This window comes from Elephantulus edwardii, unplaced genomic scaffold, assembly GCF_000299155.1.
Source record: "Elephantulus edwardii isolate Elephantulus edwardi_28Jun2011 unplaced genomic scaffold, EleEdw1.0 scaffold00117, whole genome shotgun sequence".
In the NCBI taxonomy this organism is placed as follows: domain Eukaryota; kingdom Metazoa; phylum Chordata; class Mammalia; order Macroscelidea; family Macroscelididae; genus Elephantulus; species Elephantulus edwardii.
In genome coordinates this window covers 6,137,993-6,165,454 of record NW_006399867.1, presented here as the reverse complement: position 1 = coordinate 6,165,454, position 27,462 = coordinate 6,137,993, and the positions used below count along the sequence as shown (strand labels likewise).

Below are 27,462 nucleotides of genomic sequence, written 5' to 3'. Positions count from 1 at the left end.
ACACAGGGTCTCAATGAGTCACAGATGACTCGATGGAACATAACAACAACAACAACAACAAAATGTGCTTTCTTTTGTCTGAATGCATGGGGAATATAAGTTTGGAATGATTTTTCCTGCTTTTCTGTGTTAGCCAATTAGGTGCTGCCAAGTAGAATATGACTCATAGTGACCCTATGAACAACAGAACTGAACACCAATTGATGTTACTTCTATAATGGTTCTTGTAGCCTAGTGGTAAGAAGCTGCACTGCTTTCCTAAAGGCACACAGTTTGAATCCACCAGCTGCTCTGCAGGAGAAAGACGGATAATCTCCTTCCATGTGATTAAACTGCCTCTGAAAACCTGGTGGTGAGTCAGCTATGGATCGGTTCTAGTTCAACAGTACAACAACAACAACATAATGGTGCTTAAGACAACATTAAAATGAACTCGTAAGAAACATTATAGGCTGAGGCCAAGTAAGCCTCGGTCTCCTTTCATCAAAGTGCACATTTAAAAGAAAACATATTTGCAAAAAGAGAGAAAGAAAAAGACAGAAACATTATAGAACTTGCATTTTAGAATGAGTCCTTTGTTAAAAAAGTAACGGATAATTAAGGAGCTGAGATGATCAGAGCTTTCATGATTAACTTAAAAATAAACAACAGTTCTTTTTAGAAGAGGTAATATATTCTGAAAGTTTGTCTGACATACTTTGAACATGTTGGAAAGAGGGATCAGTTCTTGGAGAGGGACATCATGCTGGAGAGGATGGAGGAGGGATAGTGCAAGAGAGGAAGACCCTCGATGAGATGGACTGATTCAGTGACTAGAGTAATGGGGTTAGGTGTGTCAGAGATAGTAAGATTGGCACAGGATAGAGCACAGTATAGGGCTGTTGTACGTAGGGTCGCTATGAGTTGCCAATGACCCAATGGCACATAACAACAATACACATACATAACATAATTTAAAAAGTAGCAGAAAAAAGTAACTTCCTAACTCTGATTCTCTAACTACTTAAATATTTTTTGCACACAAACTTTTTTTTATTTTCTTTAGTAATAGTGTGCCATGTCAAGGCACACTATTACTAAAGAAAATAAAAACACAAACAGGTACACAGACATAAAGTCAATAAAGGAAACACTTGTGTGTAAAAAAAAATTGAAGTAGTTAGAGAATTAGCAATTCTGGGCCAATTGTCAGCATCAGGATGGATGGTGAAGAGACTGAGATTGGTCACAGCTTCAGTTTGCTTGGCTCCACAGTCACCACTCTCGGCACCAGTAGCCGGGAAATTAAAAGACATATTGCGATGGGAAAGTCTGCTGTTAGGGCCTCTCCAAAGTACTGAAGAGCAATGGTGTCTCTCTGGAGACTAAGGTGCGTCTGATACAGGCCATGGTCTTTGCAATCACTTGTTATGTGTCAGAGAGTTGGACAATGACCAGGGAGGATAGATTGATGCCTTTGAGCTGTGGTGTTGGAGAAGAGTACTGAGGGTACCACGGACTGCTAGGAAAACAAACACATTCATCCTGGAAAGGGTCAAACCGGGCGGCTCTTTGGAGGCAAGGATTCTGAGGCTCCGTCTAACATACTTTGGACACGTAAGGAGAACTGGTCCTTGGAGAGGGACATCATGCTTGGTGGGGTGGAGGGACAGCGCAGGAGGGGAAGGCCCTCTATGAGGTGGATTGATTCAGTGACTGGGGTAATCGGGACGGGAGTGTCAGAGACAGTGTGACTGGCACAGGGAAGAGCAGAGTTCAGGGCTGTTGTCGCTATGAGTCGCAAGCGACTCGATGGCACATAACAACAACAATATTGTGCCAATCACCTCCTTTTTACATATTGTCTTTCCCTTAAATTAATACGTATCTGTTATTGAGTGGTAAACAGCCATGCTGCAATCCCAAAGGCAAACAGTTTGAATCTACCAGCTTCTCCAGCACGATTTACAGCCTCTGAAAACCCACTCGAGGGTCAGCTATGAGTTGGTTCTGACTTGACAGCACACAACAACAGCAACATTATCCAGTCACTCGCTGCCTCTTGAGGGTAATCACAGTTAACAAACTATACTAATAAATGTCTCCATCTCCATAATAAAGCTGCGCAAAGTTTTTGCACATATCTCAACAATCTATTTCCCCCAAGTTATTATTTTTATTGATATCAGACTTATTTTGTAAATGCTTCCATGTAATTTCTTTTCAGTTTCAAAAACCAGTATCTCCATGAAAAAGACACATCTGGCATACCTAAGTGATTTGCCAATGGGATTATCTGGAAGTAATTCTACAAATTGATTCTCATCAGTTCTCACCATCAACCTTGAAATGTGACCACCCGTTAAATCCTATTTTGCATACAAAAGGACTGAGCCTCAGAAAACTTACGAACTTTGTCTGAAGCTCAGTGGCACAGCTGGAATAGGAATCTCTCATGCTCTCTTTGCTCTTGCGTTTTTTGAGACCTGTTTTATGGCTATATATAGTATCAAGAGTGTATATAGACCATCATTCAATTTATCCATTATAAATGGATAAACCCACACAAACCAGCATCAGAGTATGAGAGTTTCAGTTGCTCACCATTCTCTCAATATTTGGTATTGTTGTTGTTTTATGTGTGTATGTGTTTTAAATCTATGTTGTCTAACAAATGGCTGAATTGAGAAATTGTGGTACATTCACATGATGGAATACTATGCAACACCAGGAACAACTATTTAGGAGAAAACTTCATAACATGTGAGAGACTGGAAAGCATTATGCTGAGTGAACTAATTCAGTATCATACGGACAAATACTGCATAAGACCATTATTGTACAAATAGAAGGACAGGTAGTAAAACGTGTATGAAGGTCCATGGGGTGGGGTGGGGGGGAGAAGAGGAAGGAGCAGAAGCATGAGGATGGGCAGGGGGGATATCACAGGGTCTCACACACAATTTGGTGGGTGGGGGGAGGGGGTGATGGAAATGGGAAAGATCCAGCAGGGACCTGAAAAGATGGCATGGGGGGGGGTGGAAATATTTCAATGGTGATAATTTTATAAAACACAATGTAGAGGAATCAGTGTACGAAACACAAAGTGTATGAAGCAAAGGGTGAAACACAATGTATATGATTTTTTCATACACACATATATAAAAACAAAACAAAACAAACAAAAATCTATGTTTTCCTTTCCCTTGTTCAAAGCACTTTGAAAGAACATTTTGAAGTAGTGGAGAATTAAGGTATTGGCTATCTGAATTACCCAGGATTCAAACCCAGGCTCAACACGCGTGATTTAAACCATTATGTAATGCTGGTATTTATTCCAGGAGTAAGTGAAGCTGCTGTAAAGGTATGCGCCACTGAAACATTAGCTAAAGTCATGAGTAAATGCTATTTAATCCACTGCTTTAAAAATGTCATTCAAGTAAAGTTATCTGCACTTGTAAAACTCAACAGCTCCCCAACCCACTGCTGTTGAGATGATCCCAAGGCACCGTGTCCCTTCCTTCATCAGGTTTTGGAGGTTGTAGATCGTTAATGGAACTGAAGTCTTTGATAAGGTCACCCATCTCCCTCCTGCTGGGCGGCTAGTACACCGAGAACTGCGGACGTCTGAGCAGTGTGGTGGACAGACCCTCTCAGGCTGCTGATTCTGGAACCACACTTGTTGGGGCGGCATTTCAGCTTTGCCAGGTCCCAGCTTTGTGGCCCTGTCCAACTTACTTAAACACGGAGTGCCAATGTTCTTAATTTTTAAATGGAGATGCCGTCTTCTTGTTGGGAATCAAATGTGTTGGAACTGACTCATGGCTGACCCGCCAGTGAGTTTTCGGGGGCTGTAAATCACAAGGGGGAAGACTGCCCATCTTTCTCCCTTGGAGCCGCTGGTGGATTCGAACCACGACTGCAGGGCCATCTTTGGGTCAGCAGTGCAATTTCTTATGGACTGTGGCATCAGAGCTCCCTCAGCATCTCAGTCAGCAGTGCAAAATAGAATACATCGTCCACCTGGGATCCTTAAAGCTCAAATATCAACCATTTATCTGTGTATTCAATAGAGATTTTTAAGCACCTTTTATTTCCTGGGAAGGAAATGTTAAGAATATTCTTCCTTCTTGCAGATCATTGTGTGTTATCGAGTCAGAACTGACCCACAGCTGACCCTCCAATGGGATTTTCAGAGGCAGTTAATCGCACAGGAGGAGATTGCCCATCCTTTTCCCTTCGAGCAGCTGGTGGATCCAAACGACAAGCCTTCGGGATTGCAGCACAGATTCTTACCACTAGGCCAGCAGAGGTTATAACTACTAAGGGAGACAAATATGAACTGAAGAACCACAGAAGGAAATGTGTAACTACAAACTCTAGCAGGTGCTGTTGATGTTACGTGCCATTGCATAGGAACTGACTCATAGCTGAGCTTCAAGTGGGTTTTCAGAGGCTGTAAATTGCATAGAAGGAGAGGACTCATTTTTCTCCTGCCTTCTTCCAGTGCTTGTTGTTGGTGTTGTGTACCACTGACTAACAGGACTAGCATAGTTGACCTTCTGGTGGGTTTTCAGAGGCAATTAATCACACAGGAGATTGCCCATCTTTCTCCTGCAGTGCAGGTGAATTTGAACCAAAACCTTCAAGATTGCAGCACAGCTTCTTATCACTTTGCCGTCAGAGCTCCCTAGTAAGTGGTAAGAAGAGCTATTTGCGAATAGTGCTCAGAAGAGGCTTTGTTGAGGAAGTAATATTCAAAATGATATTCAGAGAACCAGAAAGAGGTAATTAGGCAAAAAGAGTTGAAGGAGAAAGTTTCTCTAGCACAGACAGCAGCATGTGCAAAGGTCCTGAGGTGGGAAAGTATGAAGACTTTCCTTGATTTTTTTTTACTCGCTTCATAACTGGTTTCTATTGAGAAGTATTTTAAAATGCTTTATTCACCCAGACATCTATTCAAAAAGTATTTAGCATCTACTTTCTGTATGCAAAGATCTGTGCATTCAAAACTGGTATTAAACACATTCAAAGTCTTCACTCAGGATAGGAATATGAGTGAGTGGCTAGCTATTAAAGTGAAATAACAATACAAACAAGGATACAAGAGCTACTACTGAACAGATGTGGAATGAAAGGTGAAGGCTTAGGAGGAGGAAGACAGCCTGCCTTCTAATCCCTGTGCCTCTGATCTAATCATCTATGGAGGGAATATCGTGGAGCCCAAAGCATAAAATCGGCCCTGATGCTTCTCTGCGAGCCAAGAACATCAGAACTCCTTGGTCAAGAGTGTGGTTTCTGAGGCCAGGCTGCGTGAATGCGGGTCCTGTACCTATCACTATTTGCTCTGAGACAGGTGGCAAGTTTACTTAAGTTTCTTTATTTACAAAATAGGGTTAGTAAAAAGGTTGACTTCATAGGGCAGGTAGTTATAGTACTCTGAAGACTAAAACTAAAGGACAAGATAAATCGGTGGGAAAGAGAATGGTTTAGGTCTTAGTTTTGTGTTTGCTCAAGAAGGAGAGGGGATCTACCGTGCAGATCTGTAGGAAAGAATTGTAGGTAGCAGGTATGGCAAGTGCAAACATCCTGGGGTAGGAATGAGCTTGGCATGTTTATGGAATATAAAGAAGGACTCATATCAATCCCAGTATGACTCCCATTTTACAGATGAGGAAACTTGAGGCTTTGAATTTTAGGTGATTTGCCCAAAGTCACATATTCAGCAAGTGTAGAAGGCAGAAGGAGACTCAGTTTCTGACTTGTTTATTTTTGGTCACAGAAAAGAGTCTTAGACGGAAGAAAGTGATTCCTGCATCTTGGGCGGCAATCTTCTTCGAACAATGGGTTGCAACCCAAGACACATGTGTTTGCACCTCAGGTTGCATAAATGGGTTTCAAACGTCTTGAAACTTCTTTCTTTCTTGTCTTTTAAACCTTCTTTTGTCACTGTATCTCAACCCTATCAGACAAACAGAAACAAAAAAAAAAACAACAAAAAACTGGTTCCAGTTTTGAGTACTGGTATCTTCGGGTGTCGTAATAGGACTGTGCCATACTGAGCCTTTTAGGTTGATTTTTAGGTGGATTTTCAGGCCTTTCTTGTGAGGTACCTCTAACTGAACTTGAACCTCTAAACTTCTGCATAACAGCCAAGTCAATGAAGTCATGTGCACCAGCCAATGACTTCCTCAAGTCTATAAAAACACAAACTCATTGCTGTCAAGTTAGAATTGACTCACAGAAAAAAAAAAAGAAAGAAAGAAAAAAAAGAACTGACTCACAGCTGACCCTCTACTGAGTTTCTGAGACTATAAACTGTATGAGAGAAGCCTGGTCATCTCTCTCCCTCGGAGCCACATGGGGATTTGAACCACTGGAGAGGTACAGCCCTAAGGGTTAGCAGTGCAACACCCAACAGTCAATGCCACCAGAGCTCCCAAGCCTACAAGGAGACAGGATTGGAAGAGCTACTGGGGTCTCCCAAGAAAAAGTATTAAAAAATGACTCAGACTGATTCTCACCATCACTAGTTACTCTCAGCTAACATCTGGTTGGAGCCTGGGGGTTAAAATTCTACATATCCTGCACACCATGTTTATCAATGCTTTGTTCACAACAGCACGGAGTTGGGAACAACCTAAGTGCCCATTAACAAATGAATGGATAGAGAAGCTGTAGTATATTCACACAATGGAATACTACGCTGCATTGAAAAACAAGGAACTCATGAAATATTATACAAAATGGGTGAGCCTGGAGGACATTATGCTGAGTGAAGTATCTCAGTCACAAAAGGACAAATACTGCATAGTGCCACTGATGAAAAACAGGACTGACATCAGGGTTGGGAGGGACCCTGAGAAGGATGGGATAAATAATGTTTACTGCATTGAAACAGATGAGGAAGAAAGCTGTTTAAAAGGGATATGTGATTAGGTATTTTTGTCATGACAGGAGCCCAGAATGAAGGCTGCATAGTGGAGTGCACCTAGGAGGAGGGGTTATAAAACAATGAAAGAATTTTTCTTTTACTTTTCAAACAGAAGAATGTACTGGGGGGGGGAGGAGGAGTGGGCAGGGAGAAAAGTGTAACAATGAGTGAACAGAAATCCAAAGTCTCTGTAAATTTTCATTGAAATTAATAATTTTAAAAACTGAAAAAAGTCTACATATCCAACTTGGAGAAAATACCCTGGCCCCATCTAAAGAGTGCTTCAAGTCAAGCAGCATCATCAACTCCATGTGAAATTGCCAAGTATTCATAAATGTTGTTTCTCCTAAGTTTCCAGTAATTGCCTCTCTAGAGAAACTGACTTGAAAACACTGAGTTTCCCATTTGTTTTTGTATAGGTAGACTTGTCCCCCAAGGCAACCTCAAGAACACTTAGGAGGCTCCTTGCGAGGTTCTCAGGAAGAGAGAGAAATCTGTGAGCCATGGAGACCTCGAGGGGAAGGGACGGAGGCCTGCATATTGATTTTCTGGAAAAAGAAATGAGACGGGAGAGTTTTCACCTCTTAGGACTTGACATTTGCAATAACTCTTCACTTTCTTAAATCCTTTCATTTTCCTCAATGGCACATTTTCCTCCAAAGATGAAGAGTGGTGCTAAAGGGTCTCTGTGTGCAGTTTAGAATGGGTGACTAAAAAAACTTGGAACTCAAACTCATTGATAGTGAGTTAGAACTGACTCACAGCTGACCATTCAGTGGTTTTCAGAAGCTGTATACATAACTCAGGAGGAGATTGTCCATCTTTTTCTTGTGGAACAGCTAGTGGATTTGAACTGCTCATCTTGGGGCTGGTAGCCCCTTTCCCTACTGACTAGGATGCTAGAGCTCTCTAATGAATGAGTAAGTGAAGAACAAGGAATCCTAGCGACACAGTGGTTAAGTGTTCAGCTCATGATGGCAAAGAGTCTAAATTAACTTGATAACAATGGAGTTTAAGCAACAAGACGGAAGTCCTCATTGCCTGTAATTCCGTTTCATTATTTTTTGTCTCAAACTTAACTAGCTAGGAACTTGTTTTTTGAGAAATACACCTGGTCCCATCCAAGAAGGCTTTGAGGACTTCACAATCAAAATGCCAATTCTTTCTGTTGATGTTGTCATCTGACAGTCTTAAGCTCAGGATATCAAGTTCAAGTTCATGACTGCAAAACTTCTTGGTTCTTTGCAGATCACTGTGCTTAAACTGGAGAGGATTCTGGTAGAGTGGCTGAAAAGGCAACATAAGCCGGGCAATTAAATCCCACCACTTAGTGGTCTGCTGGCCCAGAGGGAAAAGATCAAGTTCTAGGGGTATCATCTGGGTCTGCAATGACTAAAGATCCTCCAGGTTTCACGGTGGCCAGAAGGTGGAACAGAGCACGGACTGTCAGTTCTGCTGTACTGTATTTCTTTTTGTTTTAGTGTTTGAAATTCTAAGTGCTAGTTACTCCTGAGTTAGCACCAACTCCTGATGGCCCCCATATAACGACAGAACAAGGTGTTCTCACAGTGACTGCACCAATGGGCTTGAGTGTGTCAGAGACAATGAGATGGCACAGGATAGACCAGGGTTCAGACCCAATGCTCACAGGTTCACTACGAGTCATACTTGATGGCCTCGCACAGCAACAACGTACTGTGGCTAACAGTAAATGATAAGCACCATGGTAGACCTGTGGGGCTTCAAACCTCAAGTCTGCCGTTCCCTTCAGAGACATCCCAGTACCTTAAAGATCATGCACAGTTTATTGTCCTGGCTACTGAATGAAGCTCCCACAGACATCCCCTCCCCGGGCTGACTTCTGTCAACTCCTGTCCTCCAGCTGGTCCCCACAGTGAGGCTGCAGGGTGCCACAGGACCCATGTCTGGCCTCCTCCCTGGAGTTCACTCGCATGTCAGAGGCTAATTGTGGCTTTGCTGGGTTGTCACCATTTGATGAACTGTCTTGTGCTCTGTCCATCTGCTGCTTCCTCCCCCTGGCTGCCAGAGATGGGTAATTCTAGCTTCAGGCAAATGGCTTATCTATTGTGCATACAAAATGTAGCCAACAATTTCTTCTTTTGTGCATTGTTTTTACATTGCATTGTTCTTCCTGGCAGGCAAGGACAAAAGACACATGAAATGAGGTGGGTGGTCACTTGTTCATTCAACAAACATTTACTGGGCCACTCACATGTTACCAGGCACTGTACTGGCCCAGGGGCTACAGTGACAGGTAAACACACAAATATCTGCAGCCACATGGAGCTCACATTCTGTTTCCACAGACCCAGTAGAACATGTCTGGCTCTGGGGCCTTGGGTTAAGTCTGACATCTCTTGGGACTTTCCTTCAAAAACCATTATGCTGTCTTAAGAACTATCTTTATGGGATCAGATTGACACCAGCAGCCTGAAAGATTAGCTCGGAAGCTTCAGAGGCAACAAATACGTGTTAATGGGGGAGAAACAACTCAGAAAAGACGGCAAAAATAGTGGAATAGCTCAAAGAACGTGCACAGTGCCCCTGTGTTGGATGTGGCAGCTGTGACGCATGTGCTGTGTGTGTGTTCTCAACAGCAACAAAAGAGATAGAATTAAAACAACAACAACAAAATTCTCAGTGTGCCAAACTTGTGCTGTTTGCAGTGCTGTGTCCGCTGGCGAGAGAAAGCAGAGTGAGACACAGAGTAGACGTGACCCAGGAAGCCAGGCATTTTCTTAAGAAAGGCTTATAGAGGAGCCATGAAGGGGAGGGAAGGGGGCAGAGACATTGGGAAGGAAAAGAAAACTCACTTTAACAAGAATATAACTTTTTGTACTACAGGATGCTGTGTTTCTCTCTACAAACACCACTGAGGCCTGATCACAGCAGGATGGCCACTCCGAGGTCTCCGTGTCATTCAGATATAAGTTGTTTTGTGGTTCCAGAGCTAGGTGAGGACACAGCTGAGAAAGAGGACGCTAATGTTGCTTGGAGCCCTGTTGGCTTAGTGGTAAGGAATTGCGCTGCATTGCAAAGGTATGTGGTTCAAATTCAGGGGGAAAGATGGGCATCTCCTCCTCCGTGATTTAATGACTCTGAAAACCTGCTGGAGGGTCAGCTATGGATTGGTTCTGACTTCAACCCAACAATGTAATCTTCAACAATGTTGTTGCTGGGTGCCTTTGAGCAGATCCCGATTCACAGGGAGCTCAGAGATCAGAGTAGAACTTTCCTGCAGGGTCTCTAGAACTACAGTCTCTACAGGAAGGAGCCCTGGTGGTGCATGTAACTTAAAGAATGACCACACGCACACCCATGTTTATCGTGGTTTTGTTCACAACAGCAAGGAGTTGGAAACAACCCAAGTGCCCATTAACAAACAAATGGTTAGAGAAGTTGTGGTATATTCACACAATGGAATACTATGTTGCATTGAAAAACAAGGAACTCATGCAATATTATTCAAAATGGGTGACCCTGGAGGGCATTATGCTGAGTGAAATATCTCAGTCACAAAAGGACAAATACTGCGCGGTGCCACTGTTGTAGAATGAGACTGATATCAGGGTTGGGGTTAGACTGAGAAAAACTGGATAGATGATGTATACTGCATTGAAACAGATGAGGGGGAGAACAGTTTAAAAGTGATATATGAGTCCAGAATTCAGGTTGCATAGTGGAGTGGACTTGGGGCGGTGAGGGGGACTGTATACCAAGGAAGGAATTTTTCTTTTACTTTCAAAGAGAGGAGTGAACTTGGGGGGGAGGCAGGGAGAAAAGTGCAACAATGAATGAATGGAAATCCAAAAGCTTTGTAAATGTTCATTAAAAAAAGGAAGGGCCACGAGATCCTGACAGTTACTCCCATGAAGATTTCAGCCTAGGAAATGCTATCGGGCAGTACTGCTCCATCCTGTACAGTCACTAGGAGTGCGAATCCTTCCACTTGATGGCACATGACAATGACAGTCTTTACAGGGCTAGATTGTGAGGCCGCCTCTACTTTGGATGAAGCTCTGTGGGTTGCATTACAGCAAGCTGCGCTGTTAAACTTGAGGGTTTGCTTCCCTCTCCCGGTTCAAATTCACCAGCAGCTTCAGACCAGCCTTCTCCTCCGGTTGTGATTAGCAGCCTCAGAAACCCACTGGATGGTCTGAAACCCACTGGAAGATCATTACGAATCCACAGCAACTAGAGGCAGTGAGAACAAGTGAATTCTACCGTGAAGCAAGTAGGTAGGTTTGATCCTGTGATCTTTCGGTTAGCAGCTAAATGCTTAGCCTTTATGACACCAGAGCTCCATTGGACCCTAAGAGGGACACAGCTTTTAAAGAATCATTCTCTGGCCAATGAGCCAAGCTGCTGCTCCGAGCTCCCGGCCTCTCTTCCCGGGGGCTCTTCCTAGAGGACAGCTGGCTGCGCTGCGGTGAAGGCAAACACACGGCAGGAATCTGCAGGGACTTGGCCCACACAGCGACTTTCTAGTATTAACTCTGCGTCAACCATCCTCATTGTAAGAGAAAAGGCAATAATGTATGAGATCAGGAAGAAAAAGAAAACACTGTTTAACTCGTGTATCATTTTTGTCCTGGAGAGCACTGTGTTCCACTGCTACACACCGTGGAGGGTCAACTACGAATCCATTCAGATGCATCAGCTATCAGATTACGGTTCCAGGTGGTGTGTATATTACTGGCTGCTAACTGAAAGTTGTCAATACGTCTGGGAGAAGGTGCAGCCGGAGTGCTCTTTCGAGGCAAGGGTGATGAGACTTCACCTCACATAGTCCAGGCTTGTTGCTAGGAAGGCCTGTTCATTGGAGAGGGACATGATGTTTGGAAAGGTGGAGGGTCGGAGAAGGAGAGGAAGACCCTCGACTATGTGGATTAACACGGTGACTGCATGTACCAGGAAGTGTGTAGATGGCACAGGATAAGACAGGGTTCAGATCTGTTGTCCATAAAGTTGGTATTAGTCGTATTTGACTCAACGACACCTAACAACAACAAACAACAACAACAACTGAAAGTTTGGTGGTTTGACTCCACCAGCCACTCCATGGGAGAAACAGCCACAGCTGAATGGCCACTCCAATGTCTCAGGGTTATCTGGAGAGATTGCTGTGGTGCTGAAGTGGGCAGATTCCAGAGCCTAGCTGCTGGAGTCTGCACCTGTTTCTTGATGGACGGGGGTCCTAACTCACCGTTTCTGACCTTGGACGAGTTACTGAACTTCCCATGCCTCAGTTTCCCCCTTTATGAAAAGTGTGATGACATGGGTTGCTGTGATCAGAGTTTGGTGGAGCCAATGAAAGTGCTCCGAACACTGCGTGCAGGGAGCATGCAGTTTAAAACCCACCATCGTCCTGTTAGACATCTCTGAGGTCTAGAGGGAAGGGAGCGTGTCTGTTTTTGCTCGATTCTTATTACCATATTGCCATGCTCTTCCATAGATTCTAGCATATGGTAGGTGCCCAGCCAATAGAAGTGAATAAACAGCTAGAGATACTGATACACACAGCATGGGAGAGTGCTGGCTAGCAGTTTTGGTTAACAAACTGGAAGATGATTAAGGGTTACTGCAGGAAATTGAGTAGGAGAGCTGACTAACGGTCAAGAAGAGCTCCTGTGCCAGAATGTTCCTTGTGAATCCAACTGACTTTAGCATGAATGTAAGGATGAGCGACTCAGTGCCCGCACCTGGATCAAATCCCGGGAAGTTCAGGGTTGAACAAGGCTCATTTCTCAGTCTCTAGAGGCTCATGGCTCAGAGCCCACGGCCTCAAAAAGAAGATAGAACACAGATAGATATTCAACACCCTCCGCGTTTCTCCTGTCAGTGCCAGGACCTGCAAATTCAAATGCCAACAGGGCAGGTGACACGAAAGTGTGAGATGGGCTTGTTCCATAAATCTAGCCAGTCCATGTTCTCTTTCACGAAGGTAGCCACAATTCAAGTTCAATTGCCCCTGGGAGAGTGGAAATGGTGGTTGCGTATTCTTGCACTATTTCGATAGAGACTTGTAAGCAACACACACACACACACACACACACACACACACACACACCCCCTACCTGAACTTCATTTCCAGGGAGCTGTGGTGACCTAGTGTGAAGGAACTGCACTGCAATCCCAAAGACACACAGTTCAAATCCACCAACTGCTCCGTGGTAAAAGGATGGGCAGTCTCCTCCCATGTGATTAGTTGCCTCTGCAAACCTGCCTGATGGTCAGCTATGGGTCAGTTCTGACTTAATGGTACACAACAACAACAACAACAACAATAAGTACCATTATGGGCTGCTGCCCTTCCCCCAACCCTTTGCATGCAGACTTTATTTCTAAAGCCCTCTCAGATCTCAAACGGCTGAACTAAGCACCCACTGGCAACACTGTCCAACACATCTTTGTATTGACCTCGTTTGAGTTCTTCATCTACAGCTGCAGTCACGAGTAGGCACAGACTGAATCTCTTATCTGAACTTTGAGAGCCAGTCCCAGTACTGTCTACAGCCATCAAGGAAAGCAAGAGTGTGGGGCGGTTCCCAAGATCATCTGGGGACCATCCATCTGCTTCCTGTCATTTTCCTGGGTCCCATTGTGTGCATGATGACTGACCTTACCCCTTCTCTCGGCTTTCTCCTCTCAAATCCCCTCTCTCTAGAGAGTCTCATAGACAATTCTCTGGATTATCTCCTGTGATGGCTGAGGGATCAAATTATCCATTTATTTGCTTGGGCATAATATTAACTCAGCTTCCTCAGCTGGGCAAAGGGGATTAACATTTCCCCACAGGGCTTGTTAAGAAGACAGTCAAATGAATATATGCCAAAGATTTAAAACCATGCCTGGCAGGCAGTAGAGAACCCCAAACAGAATTCATTCACTTCCCTGCTGAGTGTGAGAGACAGTTTCCCTCTCTGGCCACCAAGTCCGGAGCCACACTTGTTGAGGTTGCCTTTCAGCTTTGTCAGTTCCTAGCTGTGTGATCCCATCCAACTTACTTAAATAATGAGCGCCAATGGTTTAGATGTTTAAATGGAGATGCCTGCTCCACGGGGTTCTTGTGGAGATCGAATGAATGGACACACATGACGTGCTTAGGAGAGGGCATGCCATAGACTCAGAGGCCCCTGGGAGTTTAAACGCACCACTTCCCATCAAGAATTAGAGCCTGAATTCGAATCCACCAGATGCTCTGCTGAAGGAGGAGGGGCAATCTCCTCACGTACCAGTCAGATCTGATTTGACGGTACACACACACAAAATAATAAAAGGGGGAGGAAAAAAGAATTACATCCTGGGAGACCTGCTGGAGCGGCACTGTGAGTCAGAATGGACTCGTTGGAGGGCCAGTGATGGATTAATGGTAAGGGTGACCAATCTGACGGTTGACACCCAACAGTGACATGGAAGAAAGGGCTGGCAATCTGCTTCCACTAAGATTTCTACCACAAAGACCTATGGGACAGTTCTTACTCTGGGAGAAGCCCAGTCATGGCAGAAGACAGCGTAGTAATCAGCGTGGTAGCTTTTCTCGTGCTCACTAAATTATTACCCTTCACTAATTCTACCCATGCATCTGAGAGCTGGACAATGAATAAGGATGAGGGAAGGACTGATGCCTTTGAACTGTGGTGTTGGAGCAGAGCACTGCATATCTTCTGGACTGTCATAAGATATGACAGATGACCATAAGATGACAGATATATCTTGGAGAAAGTGCAGCCAGAGTGCTCCTGGGAGGCAAAGATGACAAAGCTTCATGTCACATACTTTGGGCATGTTGCTAGGAGGTGCTGTTCCTTGGAGAGGGACATGATGCTTGGAAGGGTAGAGTGACAGTGAAAGAGAGGAAGACTTTCCCCAACCAGGTGAACTGACACAGAGACCACAGCAATTGGCTCATGTGTGTCAGAGGTGATGAGGATGGCGCAGGATAGGACAGGGTTTGAGTCATACTTGAGTCAATGGCACCTAACAATAACAACTTATCCCATGAGACTCTGGGGTGTGGAAGATTTGGGACTTTCACCAAGACAGGCTCAGACTAGCTTTCCTTCCCTTCATTCATTCACTGATAGAAAACTGTGTCTCTCCCTTCCATGTTCAGGCACCTTGACACACACTGTAGATGCCATGGTAGACCAGAAGAACCTGTGCTGGTCCTCCCGGGACTTCCAGCCTGGCAGAGAAGCCACACAGATACCCAAGAGGTACCATGACGTTTGAAGGCAGCATGTGATGGGAGGAGTTAAGAAGGGGTCATAGATCTAGCCTAGAGGAGTATGGAAGGCTTCTTGGAGGAAGTGGCATGTAGAAGAGTGGGAACCAGTCAAGTGAGTAGAAATCAAAGCATGCCAGCAAGAGGGGATCGAACGTGCAAAAGTCAAGAAGCAAGAGAAAGATAACCAAGCAATTGCCAGATCAGACAGAACAGAGCATCATGGACAGACAGTTTCGGGTGGGGGTTTGGGGGAGTGGGATTCTGGGCTGAAGACATGTTTTTCAGATTTTGGTGTTTTGGTTGGTTTTTTTTTTAGTCAGTTGTTGTATTTATGAATAAAAGTACTCAGTTCCAGTCTAGGATTCAAGCTTCATTAGGAGAATCAGAAGATGAGGCCACTCCACACGGCATCTGAGACGGGCTGCCTCTAACAGAAGTCCCTGCCAAGCGTCCTCTTCTATGTCACCTGCCTGGGCCTGAGACAGAAGGAGGAAGACCCAGCAAGAGAAGAGACTGAGAAATAGCCACGCCAACCCAGCTTCAAGGGACTTGACAGCGATGATCAGAGGCTGGATTTGTCCTGAGGCAGTAAGAAGGCATTAAAGGGCCTTACGAATAAAAGCGTTTTACAAAGGACGTCTTCATTCCCTGCTTCCTAGTGGGCTACAGAGAGCAGAGCGAAATAGCTTCATTCCATGCTGTGCTTTATCAGACATACAGCCCTGGGCCTTCCTCCTGAGGGGCCTCCGGGTAGCCCTGAACTCTCAACCTTTCTGCTAGTTGCAAAGCACTTAATCATCTGCATCATCCACCGGCAACTTTAAAAAGAAGACATTGAATTGTTTTTATATCAAACTATAACCCCCCTGAAGGGAGTTGGGGAGGTGAAGAAGACAGGGTCCCTTTATATCACCCGGACACTTTCACATCCACGTCTGGCTATTACAGCTTCCTCATACTAAAATTCTCACAGGGCTTGGGGGATGTGCTGAGCAGTGATACCTGCTCCATCTAATGCAGACCCCAGGCTCCCATCTGGGTTCTCTGAGGCCAGGGCCCGTGGGATCTGAGTGTTTCAGAACCTTGGGAGATTTCCTGGGGTGCACATCCAGCCCCCACTGTGCCCGGCACCCTGGGGGTGCGGACGTCTTGTTCCCCCCTCTGGGTCTGGGTCTGTGTTCTCCGGGCGGCCTAGGATTGAGTGGCAGCACCTGTGCCAGGTGACGTCGACAGACAGGGAACAGGCCATGCCCAGAGGACAATGTCCATGTCTAATTACCCAGGGGCCTTGGGAAGGCAATTTTCTTTAGATGGAGAAATTAGTTTTTGTACCTTCAGTCCAAGCACAGCTGAGTGACATGTAGGCCAAGGAGGCCTAATTATATGGAAATGGCTGAGGTGCTAAGGAGGGAACAGCTTCCGCCTGACTCGGGTCAGTGTGTGACGGATGGCTCACTCCTGCACCATTCTGGGGACGTCTGTCTCTTTTCTCGTGTGAGAACACGGGGATCAGAAAGCCTGTCCTCTGGCACCACGGTTAGGCGCCTGGGTGATGGATCCAGACCACCTGCATAGAGGTGACTGACTCCTAGTGTCACCAGCTTGCTGTGTGATGTTGGCAAGGCTACCGAGCTTCTGTGCCTCCCTTTCATCATGTGTATGAGACGAAGGATCGACTTGAGTAGTAGTTGTTGTTGTAGTTAGGTGCTGCTGAGTAGACTACAACTCACAGCGACCCGATGAACCTCAGCTCAGAATCCAGCCCTTTCCTGCACCATCTTCAAGATCCCTACCATGTTCAAGTCCATTGTTGTAGGAACTGTCTCAATCCATCTTGTTTCAATGGTCTTCCTCTCTTGCTTTTCCAGCATGATGACCTTTCCCAAGCACTGCCCTCTCCTGAAAATATGCCTAGAGTACATGAGACAAAGCTTCATTCTCCTTGCCTCTAAGAAGCCCTTCCCTCCAGGACAGATGTGCCCAATCTCTGGGCACTCCATTCCATAAGATATTCAATACTTCTCACCAACACCACAATTCAAAGGCGTCCATTCTTCTTCAGTCTTGCTTATTTCATTGTCTAACTTTCGGATGCATACGAAACAATTGAAAATACCATGGCTTGGGTCAGGCACACCTTAGTCTCTAAGGTGACATCTTTGCTCTTTAGCACTTTGGAGTGGTCCTTGACAGTAGATTCTCCAAATGCAACATGTCTTTTGATTTCTTGACTGCTGTTACCACAGGTATGGATTGTGGATTCAAATAAAATTCAATCTTTTAAAAAATGTAATTAATTTTAATGAAAGTTTACAGAGACTTAGGGTTTCCAGTCATTCATTGTTGCACTTTTTTCCCTCCCCCGCTCCATTTGACTTTTTAAATTCAATCTTATCCATCTGTTATGATATTGCCTTGTCAGTCCAGCATGTGAGGATTTTTGCTTTCTTGATGTTGAGATGTAACCCATCTTGAAGGTTGTAGTGTTTGATCTTCTACATGAATAGCTTTGGAAGTGAATCTACAGAAGGTGCTAGAGGAGAGAATGGGGTCCAAGAGGTCATCAATGGAAATGGGGGTTTCTGGTTTGTTTCTCCTTTCTGGTCCCTCCCTCCTTGAGGCCACCCTGACACAGCTGGAAGGAACCACTGAGGCAGGTTCCTTCCCAACCAAGCCACCATCTCTCCTGCGTCCAGATCTCTGTCCTCACAGCTGCCCTGTTCCTGAATCCATTCCCCAGCCACCAGGCAGGTCTTGCCTGTCCTTGAAGCGGCTGTCCATCCACCGATGACAAGCTGGTGCCCTCACTCTTGGCAGCACTTCTGGCTGTCACAAAACAAACTCCAACGCACACCCATGTTTACTGTGGCTTTGTTCACTATAGCAAAGAGCTGGAAACAACCCAAGTGCCCATCAACAAACGAATGGATACGGAAGCTCTGGTATATTCACACAATGGAATACTATGCAGCATTGAAAAACAAAGAATTCATGAAATATTATACAAAATGGGTGGCCTTGGAGGACATTATGCTGAGTGAAATATCTCACTCACAAAAGGACAAATATTGCATAGGGCCACTGTTATAAAACGGGACCAACATCGGGGTTGAGCGAAGACAGAGAAGAAGGGGATGATTGATGTATACTGCATTGAAACAGAGTAGGGAGAGAACTGTTTAAAAAGGATATATGGGAATTAGTGGACTTGGGAGGAGGGACTGCATAACAATGAAAGAGTTTTTCTTTCACTTTTTAAGGAGAAGAGTGAATGGGGGGGCAGGGAGAAAAGTGCAACAGTGAATGAATGGAAACCCCAAGTCTCTGTAAACTTTCATTAAAATTAATTTTTTAAAAATGGAGACTCTCTGGCTCCACCTCTGATGAAACCCAGGAACCTGTATTTTAACTTTTTGACATTTTAAAAGTCCTCAGTGATTCTCATGCACATGGCTTGTGCACACTTGATTTTGGACCAAACCTGGAAGGCTCATTTGCAGTTTTGACTAATTTGGTTTTGTAAAAATGGTAAACTGCTTTTCTCTTTAAAATGAAGGGGAAAAGGAAAAAAAAAGAAAAAAACAAACTCCACCCTCTCTCCTCTGAGCAGAAATCCAACTTCTCAGGGACAGACAAGGAAATGTCCAGAAGGAAAGTTGTTTTCTCCTTTTTCTCACTCTCCTCTTTAAAAATAAGAGACAGTGTATGTAACAGCAGTAGCAGTTGTGATGACAACGGTGAAAACAATGAGAAATGAGTGTGTACCTTTCTTGACACCAGGGAAATGGATTGAACAGAAATGGTAGCCCCCGCTTAGCAGTCCCGTGGATGACAGACTCTGTGTTAAGTGCCTTACATTTACTCGTCTCTGGTATTCCTTTCACCCATAAAAAATAAAAAGACAAACCAAGACAAAATGATAGTTGCAATTGAGTCCATTTGGCTCATGGAGACCTTGTGTGCGCACAGAGGAGAATTGTATTACACAGAGTCTTTGATGGTTGTGACTTTATGGAAACGGGTCGCCAGGCCTCTTTCTTCCAAGGTGCCCAGAGAGGGGTTGAACCACTAACCTTTCGATTAGCAGTGGAGCATTTTACTCTCTGCACCACACCTTCACAGGTGGGTATTATCGATGTTGGTACTGAATATCCCATGGACTGCCAAAGAAAAGATAGGTCTTGGAGAAAGTGCAGCCAGAGTGCTTGATAGAGGAAAAGATGGCAAAGCTTTGTCTTATATATGTTGGGGATGTTGTGGAGAGAGGCTGTTCCTTGAGAAGTGACATCATGATAGGAAAGGTGGAGGGTCAGTGAGGAGAGAAAGACCTTTAATGAGATGAATTGACAGAGAAGGCAGCAATGGGCTCAAGAGGATGTGAGAGAGGATGAGAATGACACAGAGTAGGACAGGGTTCAGATCTGTTGTTCATAGGGTCGCTATGAGTAGGACTTGGCCCCGCAGCACCTAACAAGGAGAGACGGAGGAGAAGCATTAAGATCATTAGGGTTACAGACTACTTGTCCGAGGGTACATAGGCGGGGTGTTGTAGAGGCAGGGACTGAGTGCAGGTTTGTTGAGTTTCCAGATTCTTCATGAAGACAGAAGACTCTCATTGACACTCCAATTAGCTGCAGGACATGACCTGCGTCACGCCCGCTGGCCTGTGGGTCCACTCTGACCCAGGCATTGTCCCCACTTCAGCACACCCGGCTGTCCCTCTCTGCTCCGGAGAACAAAATCGTTTCCCAGCTGCTGGGTCTTTCCTGGGATGAGCTGGACTTCTTATGGTCGAACAAGATAGGCACAGGCTTCTTGCCTGACAGAAGGAGCCAAGTGCAAGATCAAGGAGGTGTGAAAGCATGCTGTGTCTGCAGCACTATCAGATGACAGACTTGGCTGGAGTGTGAACCACAAAGAAGGGAGAGGTGAGAATCCAAGAATCCAGGGAGACAACTTCAGTACATTAGCTTTGCAACTCCCTATAGTCGATGGGGAGACCAGAAGACACAAGGCACGTGTAGTGGCTCTGCAAAGTGGTCAAACGTTAGACAAATGTGTAGAGAGAAGTTTGGTATTGGAGCGAGAGAGCAGAAACACCACTAATTTCTCTTGATATCACAATCTCAAAAGCATTCATCAATAAAGAAGTCTAATTCCAATGCGTTCATCTCTTCTATTATGACCCAGATAATAGAGAGTAGGAGATTTCAGCAGCTAATAAAAATGCAGTAGTCAATTTTTTGGTCAGATTTCCAGACTTGGAGTAATTTTTTGATGCCCGGTGATATGCCTTTCTGATCACTTGCTATGCATCTGAGAACTGGACAATGAATACGGATGACAGAAAAAGAATTGATGCCTTAGAGCTGTGGTGTTGAGAAAAGCACTGAACATCCCATGGACGGCCAAGAGAATGAACCAATATGTCTTGGAGAAGGTGCAGCCAGAGTGCTCATTAGAGGCAAAAATGGCAAAGCTTCTCCTCACATACTTTGGGCATGTTGCAAGGAGGGGCTATTCCTTGGAGAGGGCCATGATGCTGGGAAGGGTGGAGCGTCGATGCAGGAGAGGAAGACCCTCAACCAGGTGGATTGACACAGTGACTGCTGCAGTGGGCTCTTGTGTGTCAGGAAGTGTGAGGATGGCACAGGATAGAACAGGGTTCACATCTATCATTCATAGGGTCGCTATGAATTGTACTCAACTCGATGACACTTAGCAACAACAACTGTTGCAGACCGAGGGTAAAGTAATTTTATAATTATTAATAATGAGACATACAGCCAGGAATGAGAGAGAACAGAAAACAAAAAACAGGGGGCCAGCAGTTCTCGACTGAAGACCCCAAGCCATGTTTCTCTGTGTATTTATTGATAATCAGAGGAAGCAAATCATAAAAGGAATTCCTTGTAAATGAAGTCAAATTTTTCTCTATTGTCAACCTAATGCTCTAGTTCAGGAAGTATTTCACAAGAAGTAACACTCCCTCTGTAGGGGGGCCGCAGCTGTCTCCTGTCTGCAGGGAACAAACAGCTCATTTTCTGTGATTTGCCACAGAGAAATCCTAACTTATAAATTTGTAATTCCTTCAATTCCTGAGCAAGTGTTTCCATATAATATTTGGTATAAAGTTTGGCTTCCCATAAACAACAACAAGTCATATGCACAGCTAACCCAAAGGCGGTGGGTGCATCTTTGGTGGTTCATATTCACCATAGGCTCCTTGGGAGAAAGACAGACAATCTCCTGTGAATTTTACAGCCTCCAAAAACTCACTGGAGGGCCAGCTCTGAGTCAGATCTACCTTACGGCAATAAGTCAAGTTTTATCCACATGACCAACCAAACCAATCAAAATCCATTACTGTTGAGTAGAGTCACCCTAAGGGCTGAGCAGAACTGACCCACAGGAGTCCAAGGTTGTAATCTTTACTGAATTAGGCGCCACATTGTTCTCCTTTGGAGCAGCTTGTTGTTACGTGCAGCCAAGTGGGAACCAGCCCATAGCTGGCCCTACAGCAGGCTTTCAGAGGCTGTAAATCAATTGAGATTGTCTGTATCTTTCCCTCAGAGCAGCTGGTGGATTCGAACTGCCTGCCTTCGTGCTGGCAGTTTACCTCCACACTACTAAGTCAACAGAGCTAGTGGGTTTGAACTCTCGAGCTTTCTGTTGGTTGTTAAACATATAACCACTGTGCTGCCACAGCTCCTTCCTATATAACCACTTCTAGCTCATTTGCAATCAAAATACCTTGTCTTGTCTTGGCCCATGGTCGTCCTCACACTGGCAGCGTTGTGAGGGCAAGTGTCTGTCTGTCTTGCTTGTGGTCACATTCTTAATCTCTCGCACAGGTCCTGATGCACACTTGGCATTTGGTAAACATTTGTTGGGTTGTTGGGGGTTTTTTTAGCTTTTTAAAAGATTTTTTTAGTCTTTTTTTAAAAATTAATTTTAATGAAAGTTTACAGAGACTTACAAACAAATGGTCAGAGAAGCTGTGGTATATTCACACAGTGGAATAGTATGCAGCATTGAAAAACAAGGAACTTATGAAATAGTATACAAAATGGGTGACCCTAGAGGACACATTGGAAGTACAAAGAATAGCACTGAGTCAATAGAACACTGGATTTGTCTGAGGGCAGACCTCTCAAAAGCAATCTCTGATTAGAGAAATGACCAGAAAAAAAATAATCCACAGAGAAAAGCACTACAGATTTGTCAGAAGAAAACTTACCTACAATTATGATAGATGGGAAGATATGCATTCAAGAAGATCACAAGACCCTGATCAGAATAGAATTTAAAATAAAATTACAAAGACCTATCACAATCAAACATTCCAAAACCAGAGACAAAGAATCCTGAAAGAAGCTTGGGAAAAATGAAAAGTTACCTACAAAGGAGAAGCTCCGATTTTTCAGCAAAAACCATGCAGGCAAGAAGACAATGGGATGACATAGACTGTAAAACTCTAAAAGAAGAAAATAGGCCAGTCAAGAATTAGCTACCTAGAAGAATTATTCCTCAAATATTATAGTAAAGTGAGATATTTCCAGGTAAGGAGGAATTTGTCAAATCCAGAATAAGCTTACAAGAAATAGTAAAAGGAATTATTACTTTTTTTTAAATATTGCTAATTTTAATGAAAATGTAGAGATTTTGGATTTCCATTCATTCATTGTTGCACTTTTCTCCCTGCCCATCTCCCTTCCCCCAGTACACTCCCCTCTTGGAAAAGTAAAAGAAAAATTCTTTCATTGTTTTACAATCCCTCCTCCCAAGTCCACTCTACTATGCAGCCTCTGCTCTGGACTCCAATCACGACAAAAATACCTAATCACATATCCCTTTTAAACAGCTTTCTCCCTCATTGGTTTCAATGCAGTATACATTATTTATCCCATCTTTCTCAGTCTCCCCCTAACCCCAATGTCAGTCCTGTTTTACAACAGTGGCACCACGCAGTATTTTGTCCTTTAGTGACTGAGATACTTCACTCAGCATAATGTCCTCCAGGGTCACCTGTTTTGAATAATATTTCATGAGTTCCGTGTTTTTCAATGCAGCATAGGATTCCATTGTGTGAACATATCACAGCTTCTCTATCCATTCATTTGTAAATGGGCATTTGGGTTGTTTCCAACTCCTTTCTATTGTGAACAAAGCCGCAATAAACATGGGTGTACATATATCTGCTTGGGTGGCAGTTATGGTCTCTTTGGGGTATATTCTCAACAGTGGAATTGCTGGGTCAAATGCTATCTCTATTTGCAACTTTTTTGAGAAAGCGCCACACTGTCTTCCACAGTGGTTGCACCATTTTACACTCCCACCAACAGTGAGTGAATAAGGGTTCCAGTTTCTCCACCATCTCGCCAGCATTTCTTGCTTGCTGTTCTGTTAAATTTTGCTATTCTTGCTGGGGTGAGATGATATCTCATAGTTGCTTTGATAAAAGGAATTCTTAAAGCATAGAACCAACAATGGCAGATAACACCACATGACAAGGTCATCCAGAAGCCAACCCAGATCTTTGTTGCTGTTGTTGGCAGGGCACCACTGAGTCTGCCATGACTCACAGCCATCCTGTGAGCATGAACCTTGGTTTATCCTATCTTGCGCCATCCTCACAATCTCTGACACATTCTAGCCCAATGTTACAGTCACAGTGTCAACTCATCTTGTTGAGGGTCTTCATCTTTTCCTTTGACCCTCTACTTTCCTTATCATGATGTCTTTTTCCAAAGACTGGGCCCTTCTGACAACATAATGAAAGTACGTGAGATAAAGTCTCACCCCATTTACCTCTACTAGGACAGTGACTCAGGATGATAGAAAGAGAACTATGCCTTTGAGCAGTGGTGCTGGAGAAGAGTACTGAATATACCATAGACTTCTAGAAGAACAAATAGGTTTGTCCTAAGGAGGGTGAGATCAGGCTGCTCCTTGAAGGCAAGGATTCTGGGGCTTCATCTGACATACTTTGGGCATGTTGCAAGGAGGGACCAGTCCTTGGAGAGGGACGTAATGCTTGGGAGGGTGGAGGGACAACACAGGAGAGAAAGACCCTCAATGAGATGGATTGATTCAGTGACTGGGGTAATGGTGGTAGGTGTGTCAGAGACAATAAGATTGGCACAGGATAGAGCAGGGTTTGGGGCTGTTGTACATAGGATCACTATGAGTTGCAGGCAACTCGACACCACATAACAGCAACAACAGTACCCTGATTGAACTTCCTTCAAGACAGACATGCTAGTTCTTTTGGCAGTCCATGACATATTCAGTATTCTTTTCCAATGCTACAATTCAAAGGCATCAATTCTTCTTCTAGCATTCTTATTAACTGTCCAATTTAGAAATGTAGAGGATGGAATTGAAAACATCATGGCTCGGAGTAGCCGTACCTTAGTCTTTTTTAAAAATTATTATTAAATTTTATTAGTTTTAATGAACATTTACAGAGATTTTGGGTTCTCATTCATTTATTGTTGCACTGTTTTCTCTACCCTCCTCCCCAGTTTGTTCATCTCCCCCAATGTCTGTTTTAATTGTCCAATTGCCATACTGCTTGTCAAAGCCAGTTCTGCTTAATCTCCTTTGTCAGTGTGTCCTTTGCCATTCCCTATCACTTCTCCTTGAGAGAGACTTCACCCTGATTAATAAGGAAAAGGGGATGGCGTATTCTCTTAGCTACTTCCTGCTGAAAAGGGACGCTGTGGGTTTTACACTCTTGCTCTTTAGCAATCTGGAGAGGTATGCAAAGTAAAAGAATGTACAAGATTAAAAATAGGGAATCATATATCAGTCAGTAAATGAGGACAATGACAAACAAAAGAAAGTGGTGTAATTACAGCACTTACAAATGGAGAGGAAGTCAAGAATATTTCAAGAGAGGTTGGGCTATTTTAAATTGGAGAATAAAACAGTAACTTAAAGGATAAACACAAAGACATTTCAAAAACTTTCTCATAAAAATAAAAAAGACTTAGTAAACACGAAAATAACAGTAATGAAGGAAGTGATCGAAAAAGCCACACACAAAATGAACTCAATATAAAAAAGAATTCAGTACAGAAAAGGTTACAAAACAAAGATATCAGCAACACCACAAAAAAAGGAAGAGGGGGAAACATGCAGCAAAATGACAACAATGAGATTATGTTTATCAATAACTATATAGATTTTAAATGGATTCGATATTCTAGGCAAAGGCAAAGAGTAGCAGAATGGATAATAGAAATTGACTAAAAATAAAATGAGTGTGTGTGTGGGGGGGGGGTTGTGTGAGTGTGGGTGTGAATCTATCAAGCAAATGCCAATCAAAAAAAGAGCAGAAATGGCAATATTAATTTCTGATCAAACAGGCTTTAAGAAAAAAAATGACAGTGGAAGGACATTTTGTTACAGGTCAATCAAACAAGAGGGCATAACTATTTAATTTAATGCATTTGCACCCAATGAAAGAGACTCAAAATATTTAAATCCAACTTTTGCAGACCTGAAAAGAAAAACAGACAAGTGCATAATCATAGTAAGAGATTTTAAGATACCACTTCCAATGAGGGCTTCTAGATGAATCTAGATTCTAGATTCTGATGAGGGCAACTAGATAGAAACTCAACAAAGAGGTAGAAAAACTAGACAATGAAATTCACCAAGTTGATCTTGTAGACATACGGAGAATAGCTTATTCAATAAAAGCACAATATATGTTCTTCTCCAGTGTACACAGGACATTCTCCAGAATAGAGCACATGTCAGGACACAAACTAAGTCCACATATATTTTAAAAATATTAAGATAATACAGAGCATCTTCTCAGATACAATGTCAATGAAAAAATATCAGAAATCAACAACAGAGATCAAGGAAAAAAATGAAAATACATGGAAATAACACTTTGCTTTAAAGGTACTGGGTAATGGAAGAAATGAAAAAGGACATTAAAAATTCCTTTAATTTAAAAAATTCCTTTAATTCAAATGAGCACGGGAAAACAACATACTAAAATCTTGAGGCACGGAAAAATCAGTGCTTAAGGGCAAATTCTAACAATAAATGCACTCATCAAAAAAAAAGAACTAAAATCAAACTGTTAATGCAGCATTTCCTGCCATGAGAAAGTCAACAGCAATAAAACCTTACAATTGACAGAAGAAACGAAATAATAAAGATTAGAGCAGAAATAAATGAAACCGAAAACAAAACAGGAAAGAATTTTTAAGACTAGAGGTTGGTTTCCTTCAGATGGATAAAATCAACGCATCATGGACAACTGTTAACAAGGAACAAGACTGAGAATGTGGAAATAACACAGATAAGAAATGAAATGGGTGACATCACAATAGGTAAAACTAAAATAGAAAACATAAAGACAGAACAGCATGAAGTTCTGAACTATGAACAAATTTGCAAACCTAAAGGAAATGTATAGGAGATTGTGCTGCCAGCCCAAAGCAACTACCTGGTTGTTTATGGGAGAGAAAAAAGTACCATCATCTCTGGTATGATTTATAAACTCCAAAACCAACGGTCAAGTCAGCTGTGAGGTGGTTCTGACCTGAGTAAGAGGAAGTGCTCACATTTTTAGAAACATACTAACATAGATTGAGGTAGTCAATTTGAACACACACACACACACACACACACACACTCTTCATTGAGTACAACTCAAAGTGACCCTATGAAAATCCTGTCCTAACCAGAGCCATCTTCCTTCCTTTCTTTCGCTGTCCCTTCACCTTCCCAAGCATGATGTCCCTCTCCAAGGAATAACCTCTTCCAACAACATGCCCAAAGTATGACAGATAAAGCTTCATTCATCATTCTTGCCTCCAAGGAACATTCTTACTGCACTTTTTGCAAGACATAGCTATCTGTTTGTTCTTTGGGCAGTCCATGGGATATTCAGAACTCATTGATTCTTCTTCTGTCGTCCTTATTCACTGTCCAACTTTCAGAGGCACCAACTTTTAGTTGTGATGTTGGAGAAGAGTCCTGAATAGCCACGTCCTTCCAGAAGAACAAATAAATCTGTCTTGGAGGTAATACAACCAGTGTGCTCATTCTAGGCATTGATGGGCACCATGCTGGGAAAGTTGGAAGGTCAGTGCAAGAGAGGAAGACCGTCAACAAAACGAAGTGACAGAGTGAACGTGACAATGGGCTTGAGCATATTAGAGATGGTGGAGATGGTACAGGACAGGGCAGGGTTCAGATGTGCTATTCATAATAAGGTCTCTATGAATCATCTGACACTAAGGCAACTAACAATATAGCAACAACGAGT

The 27,462-nt window shown here is 43.4% G+C and overlaps 1 protein-coding gene across 1 annotated transcript in view; it reads right to left on the bottom strand.

The window, feature by feature from the left end:
• GPR139 (G protein-coupled receptor 139) overlaps positions 1–27,462 on the bottom strand; it is a 53,656-nt gene that overhangs the window by 1,864 nt on the left and 24,330 nt on the right. The gene's annotated exons all lie outside the window — the stretch shown is intronic.